Raw genomic sequence first — 10,718 nt, forward strand, 5'->3', positions numbered from 1 at the left:
GGCTCTGTGGCCTCTGCCTCAGGCACTAGAATGGCCCTGGTTGCAACAGAGCAACGCCCCAGATGGGCAGAGCATCGCCCCCTGGTGGGCATGCCGGGTGGATCCGGGTCGGGCACATGAGGGGAGTCTGTCTGATTGCCTCCCCGTTTCCAACTTCAGAAAAATACCAAAAAAAAAAAAAAAGTAATAAACATCGGGTCATTTACAACATGGATGGACCTTGATAACATTATACTGAGCGAAATAAGTAAATCAGAAAAATCTAAGAACTATATGATTCCATACATAGGTCGGGCATAAAAATGAGACTCAGAGACATGGACAAGAATGTGGGGGTTACAGGGTGGGGGGGGAGGGGGAGGGGGTTGGGGGAAGGGAAGGGCACAAAGAAAACCAGTTAGAAGGTGATGGAAGACAATTAGACTTTGGGTGATGAGAATGCAGCATAATCAAATGTCAAAATAACCTAGAGATGTTTTCTCTGAACATATGTACCCTGATTTATCAATGTCACACCATTAAAATTAATTTTAAAATAAAGTAATTATACTAATTCAGTGACTAAGGTCACAAGGTGGTAACTGGCAGATGCAAATTGAACCCCAGGTTTCCTGGCTCCAAGCTTTTCTAGTTCCTGTGTCCATTGGAGAATGTGCAAGGAGGCCGAAGGGGCAAGGCAATGCACGCTCAAAATCTTTTTTTTTTTTTTTTTTTTTTTTTTTTTTTTTTTTTTTCATTTTTCTGAAGCTGGAAACGGGGAGAGACAGTCAGACAGACTCCCGCATGCGCCCGACCGGGATCCACCCGGCACGCCCACCATGGGGCGACGCTCTGCCCACCAGGGGGCGATGCTCTGCCCATCCTGGGCGTCGCCATATTGCGACCAGAGCCACTCTAGCGCCTGGGGCAGAGGCCACAGAGCCATCCCCAGCGCCCGGGCCATCTTTGCTCCAATGGAGCCTTGGCTGCGGGAGGGGAAGAGAGAGACAGAGAGGAAAGTGCGGCGGAGGGGTGGAGAAGCAAATGGGCGCTTCTCCTGTGTGCCCTGGCCGGGAATCGAACCCGGGTCCTCCGCACGCTAGGCCGACGCTCTACCGCTGAGCCAACCGGCCAGGGCCGCTCAAAATCTTTGATGTCAAGAATCCAAATGAGTTTTGCATTCTACATCAGCTTATGCCTGTGTTTGTTAAAATATAAAAATAATATCCTTTCCTCCCTAATAGTTGAATAAAATTGGCACTACGGGAAGATGTGCCATGTTTATTCTGCAACTTCTTCTAATAATGGCTAATATTAGCAACCATTTATTGAGCAATAACTTAATGCCAGGTACTACACCAGGTGCTTTATGTGGATAATTCGCTTGTGAAGGAGGAAGTATGAACCCCCCTTTTGTGAAGCATCATGCCACACTGTGCTCTCTCCCCACCACCAGGAACCTACTAGGTTGTCGGTAAGAGCCATTGATTTCAAATGCTTCTCTCTCCCTTACTAAACTCTTTTAAAAAAAGAGTTGGCTCAGTGGTAGAGCGTCGGCCTGGCGTGCAGGAGTCCCAGGTTCGATTCCTAGCCAAGGCACACAGGAGAAGCGCCCATCTGCTTCTCCACCCTTCCCCCTCTCCTTCCTCTCTGTCTCTCTCTTCCCCTCCCGCAGCCGAGGCTCCATTGGAGCAAAGTTGGCCCCAGCGCTGAGGCCTCTGCCTCAGGCGCTAGAATGGCTCTGGTTGCAGCAGAGCAACACCCCAAATGGGCAGAGCATCGCTCCTTGGTGGGCATGCTGGGTGGATCCCGGTCGGGTGCATGCGGGAGTCTGTCTGACTGCCTCCCCGTTTCCAACTTCAGAAAAATACACACAAAAAAAAATGTGGATCAGCCTGACCTATGGTGGTACAGTGGTTAAAAGCATCAACCTGGAATGCTGAGGTCTCCTGGTTCGAATCCCCGGGCTTGCCTGGTCAAGGCACATATAAGAGTTGATGCTTCCTGCTCCTCCTTGCTCTCTCTCTCTCTCTCTCTCTCCTCTCTAAAAAAATGGATAAAAATCTTAAAAAAAAAATGTAGATCATATTGTATCTATGTGTGTAACCCTGGTGCCTGGCACAGTGTTTGAGCTCAATAATGTACCATATTGATGGATGTCAGAGGCTGAGTTTCTCCATTTGTTTAGTTCTTCTCCCCCACCCTTATGCCAGGGAACTGCTGTTATCTCTAAGTCCTTTCAGTTGCCCCCATTTTGAGCTGCATCTGAGCCCTTTTAGAGAGGAAGGCTCAGTACATCCCTCCCCACCCCATGGTGTCCTTCAGTGACCTCATTCAGTTGAGATTCTCTGGACCTGGTTTGAGGCTTGATTCCTTCCCAGACTTCGAGCCCCCAGCCATAGTCTCTTTGAACACAGGCTGGCAAGTGGGATGATCCTGGATGGAAGTTTCTGCTTAGTTTTTATTTTCAAAATTGTTGGATACTGGGAAAAAATCTTCATCCCAGTGGAGAAACACCTTCCTCTCATGGCCCCAATACCCAGTCCTTCTTGGGGATGCTTCTTGGGAGAATTTCTCTTCTTTACAAATGTGCCAGCCTTGCTAAGGAATTGGCGTAGTTGAGGGGGTAGCAGAGAAGGCAGCAACATGAACTAATCTGGGGGAAGCAGGCTCTGTCTTGTCCCTATCTTTTTTTTTTTTTTTTTTTTTTGTATTTTTCTGAAGCTGGAGACAGGGAGAGACAGTCAGACAGACTCCCTCATGTGCCCGACTGGGATCCACCCGGCACGCCCACCAGGGGGCGATGCTCTGCCCCTTGGGGCGTCGCTCTGCCGCGACCAGAGCCACTCTAGCGCCTGGGGCAGAGGCCAAGGAGCCGTCCCCAGCGCCCGGGCCATCTTTGCTCCAATGGAGCCTTGGCTGCGGGAGGGGAAGAGAGAGACAGAGAGGAAGGAAGGGGGGGTGGAAAGCAAATGGGCGCTTCTCCTATGTGCCCTGGCCGGGAATCGAACCCGGGTCCCCCACACACCAGGCCGACGCTCTACCGCTGAGCCAACCGGCCAGGGCCTTAATTTATTTTATTTTATTTATTTATTTTTAGAGAGGAGAGAGAGAGGGAGAGAGAGAGAGAGGGAGAGAGGGGAGAGAGAGACAGAGAGAGAGAAGGGGGGAGGAGCTGGAAGCATCAACTCCCATATGTGCCTTGACCAGGCAAGCCCAGGGTTTCGAACCAGCAACCTCAGCATTTCCAGGTTGACGCTTTATCCACTGCGCCACCACAGGTCAGGCTGTTTTGTCCCTTTCTTAACCCACCACTGGGCCATCTCTCCAGACCCACGTAAAATGGGCACTGGCCCTACACTGTTCCCTGGGGGAGCCCAGACTGTTTGGCCTCTCCAAGCCGCCCTGTGTGAGCAAATCCAGATGGGCCCAGAGAATTCCTTCCACCCTGGAGCTGATGTATGGGGGCTCTAGGGTGCTTTCAGCACTGGGACTTCAGTTAGAAAGGAGGGATGGGAGGGGAGCTACCCTGGAGAGCTCTCCCGTACCCTTAGTGTCTAGCTGGAGAAATGCCTCTGAGTCTCCAGCTGTGGTTTGTTCATGAATAATGAATGAACCTTCTTAGCTATGAAGTCTTCCAAGTGCCCCATTCCCCCATCCCCCCACTTCCCCCTACCTAGTAATACCTGTCTGATTGTATTTCTTTTAATTTATTTTTTTTCTGAAGCTGGAAACGGGGAGGCAGTTAGACAAGACTCCCGCATGCGCCCGACTGGGATCCACCCGGCTGCCCACCAGGGGGCGACGCTCCGCCCATCTGGGGCCGACGCTCTGCTGCAATCAGAGCCATTCTAGCTTCTGAGGCAGAGGCCACAGAGCCATCCTCAGCGCCCAGGGCCAACTTTGCCCCAATGGAGCCTTGGCTGCGGGAGGGGAAGAGAGAGACAGAGAGGAAAGAGAGGGGGAGGGGTGGAGAAGCAGATGGGCACTTCTCCTGTGTGCCCTGGCCGGGAATCGAACCTGATTGTATTTCTTATCCTCTATTACAACCATTTTTCTACTCCTGTCTCTCCCCATGGGACTGTGAACCTTGAGGACAAAACTGTGTCTCCATCTTTGATTCCTAGCAGCCAGCACAGGTCTAAATTATAGTAAGTCCTCAAAAGAGTTTTGTTGAATGATTGAACAAAACAAGCAACCTCTCCCAGTGGCCCTCAGTGCATCAAGTCTTTGGGATGCCTCTGTCTTTCCTCAAGTCCCCAGCTCTCCATTTTTTTAGGTATGAAAGCTCAACCCACATGTGCACGCTCACATCACTCATACACCAACACTTATTCTGCACACATACTGTTGCTCTCTTCTTAGCCGTTAGCATCTAGATCTTTGCTGCTCATCACAGTGACCTCTAACCACATGTGCCTGTTGAGCACTTGACCTGTGGCTGGTCTGAATTGACATGTACTGTAAGTATAAAATACACTGGATTTTGAAGACTTGGTGAAAAAAATATATAAAATATCTTTTTTTTGTGTATTTTTCTGAAGCTGGAAACGGGGAGAGACAGTCAGACAGACTCCCGCATGCCCCTGACCGGGATCCACCCGGCACGCCCACCAGGGGCGACTCTCTGCCCACCAGGGGGCGATGCTCTGCCCCTCTGGGGCGTCGCTCTGCCGCGACCAGAGCCACTCTAGCGCCTGGGGCAGAGGCCAAGGAGCCATCCCCAGCGCCCGGGCCATCTTTGCTCCAATGGAGCCTTGGCTGCGGGAGGGGAAGAGAGAGACAGAGAGGAAGGAGGGGGGGGTGGAGAAGCAAATGGGCGCTTCTCCTATGTGCCCTGGCCGGGAATCGAACCTGGGTCCCCCGCACGCCAGGCCGACGCTCTACCGCTGAGCCAACCGGCCAGGGCCTATAAAATATCTTATTAATAATTATTTTATTTTAGAAAGAGACAGAGTCAGAGAGAGGGATAGGTAGGGACAGACAGGAAGGGAGAGAGATGAGAAGCATCAATTCTTCGTTGCAGCTCCTTAGTTGTTCATTGATTGCTTTCTCATATGTGCCTTGACTGGGGGGCTACAGCAGAGCGAGTGACCCCTTGCTCAAAGCCAGCAACCTTGGTCTCAAGCCAGTGACTATGGGGTCATGTCTATGATCCCATGCTCAAGCCAGCGACCCCACACTCAAGCTGGTGAGCCCATGTTCAAGCCAGATGAGCCCACGCTCAAGCCAGTGACCTCGGGGTTTTGAACCTGGCTCTTCCGCATCACAGTCTGATGCTCTATCCACTGCACCATCGCCTGGTCAGACTCTTATTAATAATTTTATATTGATTATTTTTTGAAATGACAATATAGTATATTAGGTTAAATAAAATATATTATTTAGATCAAGTTTACTTGTTTCTTTGTAGCTATTAGAAAATTGAAAATCACACATGGGATTTACATGATCTTTCTATTGGGTGGACAGAGGGACTCCAGTAGCTCAGGGAACTGTAGGTCCCTTCTTTCTCCAGAAGGTGGCGATGTCTTCTTGCCTTTGACATCATTCCAGAAAGGTCTGGAAGGTTCCTGAGGAAATGCTTTTCTGTACAATGGCAGATATTGAACTCCAAATAAGGATGGGCCCCACTGAGCCCAGCAGGGAAGCAGCCTATCTATGCAAAGTAGGCTTAAAAATAAACCCCAGGAAGTCAAGCAGCTAAGTGTCATCTTCAGCAGAAGAGTCAGCACTCAGCTGATAGGCTGCTACAATGTGGGTGCTGACAGCCTCTGGGGAGATGGCGTGCAGTGGGTACTGTGGGATTCGGGCTGAAGTCCACCTTCAGGTCTGAGGACCTCCTTTCCCCAGTCGCCGAATTGTGGTTGCCAAGGTTCACAGCTGTATCCCTCTCCAAGGATTGCCCTTAACTGGAAGAGGATGCCTCACCCCACCAATGACCTCCTATGGGGAAATAAAGCCTGCCCTCTCGCCTTCATTCAGGACCTCTGGGAAGGGCCAACCCAGCCTCAGAGCTCCTCCTGGGGTCAACTGAAGCCTCTGCTACAACTGCATCCTCACTGTTTAACTTCCTCCCTGCCACATCTGCTGACCTCACTCCCTCACAGGTGTTGGCCTGAGCACACTCCAACTACACATCTTCACTCAGAACTCAGGGTCAGAAAGTCTATTTCCTGGGGAATCTTGCCTGTAACAACCATTGGTGCCAGGTGTGATTGTAGAGAATGGACTCTAAAAAGAGAATTCTGGGGCTGGACACCTGCCTGCTAATTGGCGGTGGGTGGAATCTCCTGCACCTTGGCAGGCTGTGGTGATGGAACTGTTAAACTTTCCCGGGCAGCCTGACCAGGCAGTGGCACAGTGGATAGAGCGTCGGACTGGAATGTGGAGGACTCAGGTTCAAGACCCCGAGGTCATCAGCTTGAGCCCAAGGTCGCTGGCTCGAGCAACGGGTCACTCGGTCTGCTGTAGCACCCCCCCCCCAGTCAAGGCACATATGAGAATGCAATCAATGAGCAACTAAGGAACCGCAACAAAGAATTGATGTTTCTCATCTCTCTCCCTTCCTGTCTGTCTGTCCCTCTCTCTGTCTCTCTCTCTCTCTCACACACACACACACACACACACACACACACACACACACACAAAAACTTTCCTGGGCAGTGAACTGGGATGGTGTCAGGTCCGAGGTCGGAGGCAGGGGATGGAAGGCTGTGAAGAACTGGTAGCTGGAAAAAAAACGCATGGAACTTTAGGCAGATAGGATATATTTTATTGGCAGCGGCAGCCTAATGCAGTATGGCAGTGACAACAGCAACCAGCAGCCGCCTGACATAGTGCACAGGCATTTTATAGTAAAATCACTCAAAAGTGTCACCAATCCATGATTACAAAAAGTGGGGGTGCCCTGGCTGGCTAGCTCAACGATAGAGCGTCAGCCCTGCGTGTGGAAGTCCTGGGTTTGATCCCCAGCCAGGGCAAACAGAAGCACCCATCTGCTTCTCCATCCTTCCTCCTCTCCTTCCTCTCTGTCTCTCTCTTCCCCTCCCACAGCCAAGGCTCCACTGGAGCAAGGTTGGCCCGGGCGCTGAGGATGGCTCCATGGTCTCCACTTCAGGTGCTAGAATGGCTTCGGTTGCAACAGAGCAATGGCCCAGATGGGCAGAGCATCGCCCCCTAGTGGGCATGCCAGTGGTTCCGGGTCGGGTGCATGCGGGAGTCTGTCTCTCTGCCTCCCTGCTTCTCACTTCAGAAAAAAAAAGTGGGGGTAACTGTAAGGTATTTTTCCCCTGCTGAGAAGAAAGGGAGGGGCCGGAGCCACAAAGTGTGGAATAACAAAAGGCTTTGTTGAGTACAGAGCACGCATCCCTGGCGATGTTCCCTGGCCCCGAGGAAAGATGGAGGCCAGGGAAGTCACAAGGATTAAACCGCGTGGGAGATATTTAAAGGGGTCCTCTAGGGAAGTCGGGCTAATATGACGTGGTGAAATCTCACTGGCTGGTAGATAGTCGCTGTTTTCCAAGGGGCTCCAGGGAAGTTTCTTTTGGCACGCTTGGTTGTGGGTGGTCTCAGCCAAAGTTTGCGGGTCTGACCTTTCCCCATTATCCACCGACCTTCCAGTAACATTTTCAGTTATGTAAGGCAGGCACGCATGTGTACTATTCCCAGCCTGTTTCCCTTAGTCATGCATGGATAGATCTGACGCCTGGACCTGTCCACACTGAGTCCATCTTGTACAGGCTGTTTATCAATTCTGGGAAGACCAGCTTCCCCACAGATGGAATACCAGTGGAAAGACAAGCAGTGATGGTGAAACATCTCAGGGTTTTGAGTGGTTAGGGGAGCAGCATAAGGATATGGAAGCCCATGGCCGTACTTGAGGGTAGTAGTTGCACTGGAGAAAGTGAAAGGCTGTGGGTGAGGAGTCACCAATCAAAGGATCAGTACAAAAGCCAGAGGTTCTCCTTGTCAGTATCCAAGGAAACTCATCTGAAGACAGAGAAGACTATACTTAATAAAAGTAGCCGGGCTCCGAAGGAAATTGAATTCTCAACCTTAGTGAGTCTGCTATGCCAAGGAGGATCCTGATTGGGAAGAAGCAGGACCCTGAGATATCTGGGGATATCTGGGTGGCTGCACTCAAAAATCTCAAAGCAGCAGGTTCTCCTCAAGCCTTCTGGATGCTCACAGGTGTGGCCCCTCCAGCCCATTAGAGGTTAGTGCTTTCTTTTGTTTTGTTTTTCTTTTGTATTTTTCTGAAGTTGGAAATGGGGAGGCAGTCAGACAGACTCCTGCATGCGCCCGAACGGGATCCACCTGGCATGCCCACCAGGGGGCGATGCTCTGTCCATCCGGGGCGTTGCTCTGTGGCGACCAGAGCCACTCTAGCGCCTGAGGCAGAGGCCACAGAGCCATCCTCAGCCCCCGGGCCAACTTTGCTCCAATGGAGCCTTGGCTGCAGGAGGGGAAGAGAGAGACAGAGAGGAAGGAGAGGGGGAGGGGTGGAGAAGCAGATGGGCGCTTCTCCTGTGTGCCCTGGCCAGAATCGAACCCAGGACTTCTGCACGCCAGGCCGACGCTCTACCACTAAGCCAACTGGCCAGGGCTAGTGCTTTCTTTTTGCTCAAAGATGATGACTCTTTCTTGTAAGACATGTGCTGCTGCTCCCTTGCCCCGAGGACCTACTCCACCTCCCCTCTTTGCACCAGATCAATAATTAGATTTAAATCACAACCTCACTGGGCTGGTGAAGTGCTGGGCCACCCAAGAGTGGGAAGGCTGAGCCTGGAAGGGGCTGCAGATCCTTGCCAATGGTGCTGACATGCTGGACGTGTATGGGAATCGGACAGTGCCAGATCGTGGGAGGTAGCATATATACATGGATAAGCAGAATGTGTGGTTATGGGTACACTTTTCCACATTACCGGAGTTGATACACACTGTTAGAGCGTGTGGTGTCCTCTCATCTCTGGTTCTGTAGTTAGAGTACTGGCGATGTCACCTGTGACTGACTGCCTCTCAGCTAGAGCCACTTCTCTCTTGACACCCACCTGAGCCTGGGCAGAACCTCTAGGCAGCCAAGGGCCCAAGAGACACGACCAGGAAAGAAATGTGTGTGGGGATGTTGATCCAAGGAGCTTGCAGGACAGGGTGCTCTGGGTCTGTGCCTCTACAGGAATTCCGTTTCCCTCTAGGCGTCCTCATTGGGGCCCACAATGGCATCCACCTTGTCCCAGCAGGGCCCTCTGGGGACCCTCATGTAGTTTGCCGCAGTTCCAGCCAGGTAGCTCTTGCTGTTTTACATTCTAGACCTCTGCCGAAGCCTCCACTTGAAGTTCTGAGGCTACAGAGATTTGAATGCCCCCTGCTCTGGCACGCCTTCCCCACAGTAAAGACAAATAGGATGAAAAGTTATGTTGTTGTTGGAATCCATGGGAGTCCTAAAAGACCAGAGTAACAGGCTTTATTGAAAGGAAGAAAGGAACCCTGCTGGGATGACTTGCAAGGAGAGTTGAGCCAGGCCCAGCCTGGGACTTGGGTTCTAAGGGTTTTGGGGAGGAGGAGTGAGATGGGTCATGGGCATTTAGCACATTGGCTGCTGGACCAAGGAGGGTCTTTTTTTTTTTTTTTTTTTTTTTTTTGTATTTTTCTGAAGCTGGAAACGGGGAGAGACAGTCAGACAGACTCCCGCATGCGCCCGACCAGGATCCACCCGGCACGCCCACCAGGGGCAATGCTCTGCCCACCAGGGGGCGATGCTTTGCCCCTCCGGGGCATCGCTCTGCCGCAACCAGAGCCACTCTAGTGCTTGGGGCAGAGGCCAAGGAGCCATCCCCAGCGCCCGGGCCATCTTTGCTCCAATGGAGCCTTGGCTGCGGGAGGGGAAGAGAGAGACAGAGAGGAAGAAGGGGGGGAGAGCAAATGGGCGCTTCTCCTATGTGCCCTGGCCGGGAATCGAACCTGGGTCCCCCGCACGCCAGGCCGACGCTCTACCGCTGAGCCAACCGGCCAGGGCAGGAGGGTCTTTTATGGAAGTTTGCCAGGACTTTTCGGCTTGTGACATCAGACATTCCTTTGTGATTAGTCATTTGCTGCAAGCCCTGAAAGGAGACTTACTGGCAGGGTTAAAGAAATGAAAGCTAGCCCTGGCCGGCTGGCTCAGTGGTAGACCGTCGGCCTCACGTGCAGAAGTCCCGGGTTTGATTCCCGGCCAGGGCACACAGGAGAAGCGCCCATCTGCTTCTCCACCCCTCCCCCTCTCCTTCCTCTCTGTCTCTCTCTTCCCCTCCCGCAGCCGAGGCTCCATTGGAGCAAAAGATGGTCCGGGCGCTGGGGATGGCTCCTTGGCCTCTGCCCCAGGCGCTAGAGTGGCTCTGGTACCGACAGAGCGACGCCCTGGATGGGCAGAGCATCGCCCCCTGGTGTGCGTGCCAGGTGGATCCCGGTCGGGTGCATGCAGGAGTCTGTCTGACTGCCTCCTCATTTCCAGCTTCAGAAAAATACAACAACAAGAAAAAAAAGAAATGAAAGCTAGCCTGACCAGGCGGTGGCACAGTGGATAGAGCATCGGACTGGGATGTGGAAGACTCAGGTTCGAGACCCCGAGGTCGCCAGCTTGAGCATGGGCTCATCTGGTTTGAGCAAAAATTCACCAGCTTGGACCCAAGGTCGCTGGCTCAAGCAAGGGGTTACTCAGTCTGCTGAGGGCCCGCGGTCAAGGCACATGTGAGAAAGCA

At 52.2% G+C, this 10,718-nt stretch overlaps 1 non-coding gene across 1 annotated transcript; it reads left to right on the forward strand.

Moving 5' to 3' along the window:
- The first annotated feature begins 10,124 nt into the window (after window positions 1-10,124).
- TRNAV-CAC (transfer RNA valine (anticodon CAC)) lies at window positions 10,125-10,200 on the forward strand. Its single transcript has one exon. It is a non-coding gene; the product is annotated as a tRNA-Val (tRNA).
- The last annotated feature ends 518 nt before the right edge of the window (window positions 10,201-10,718 follow it).

The sequence above is a fragment of the Saccopteryx leptura genome, chromosome 4 (assembly GCF_036850995.1).
Source record: "Saccopteryx leptura isolate mSacLep1 chromosome 4, mSacLep1_pri_phased_curated, whole genome shotgun sequence".
Taxonomy (NCBI): Eukaryota; Metazoa; Chordata; class Mammalia; order Chiroptera; family Emballonuridae; genus Saccopteryx; species Saccopteryx leptura.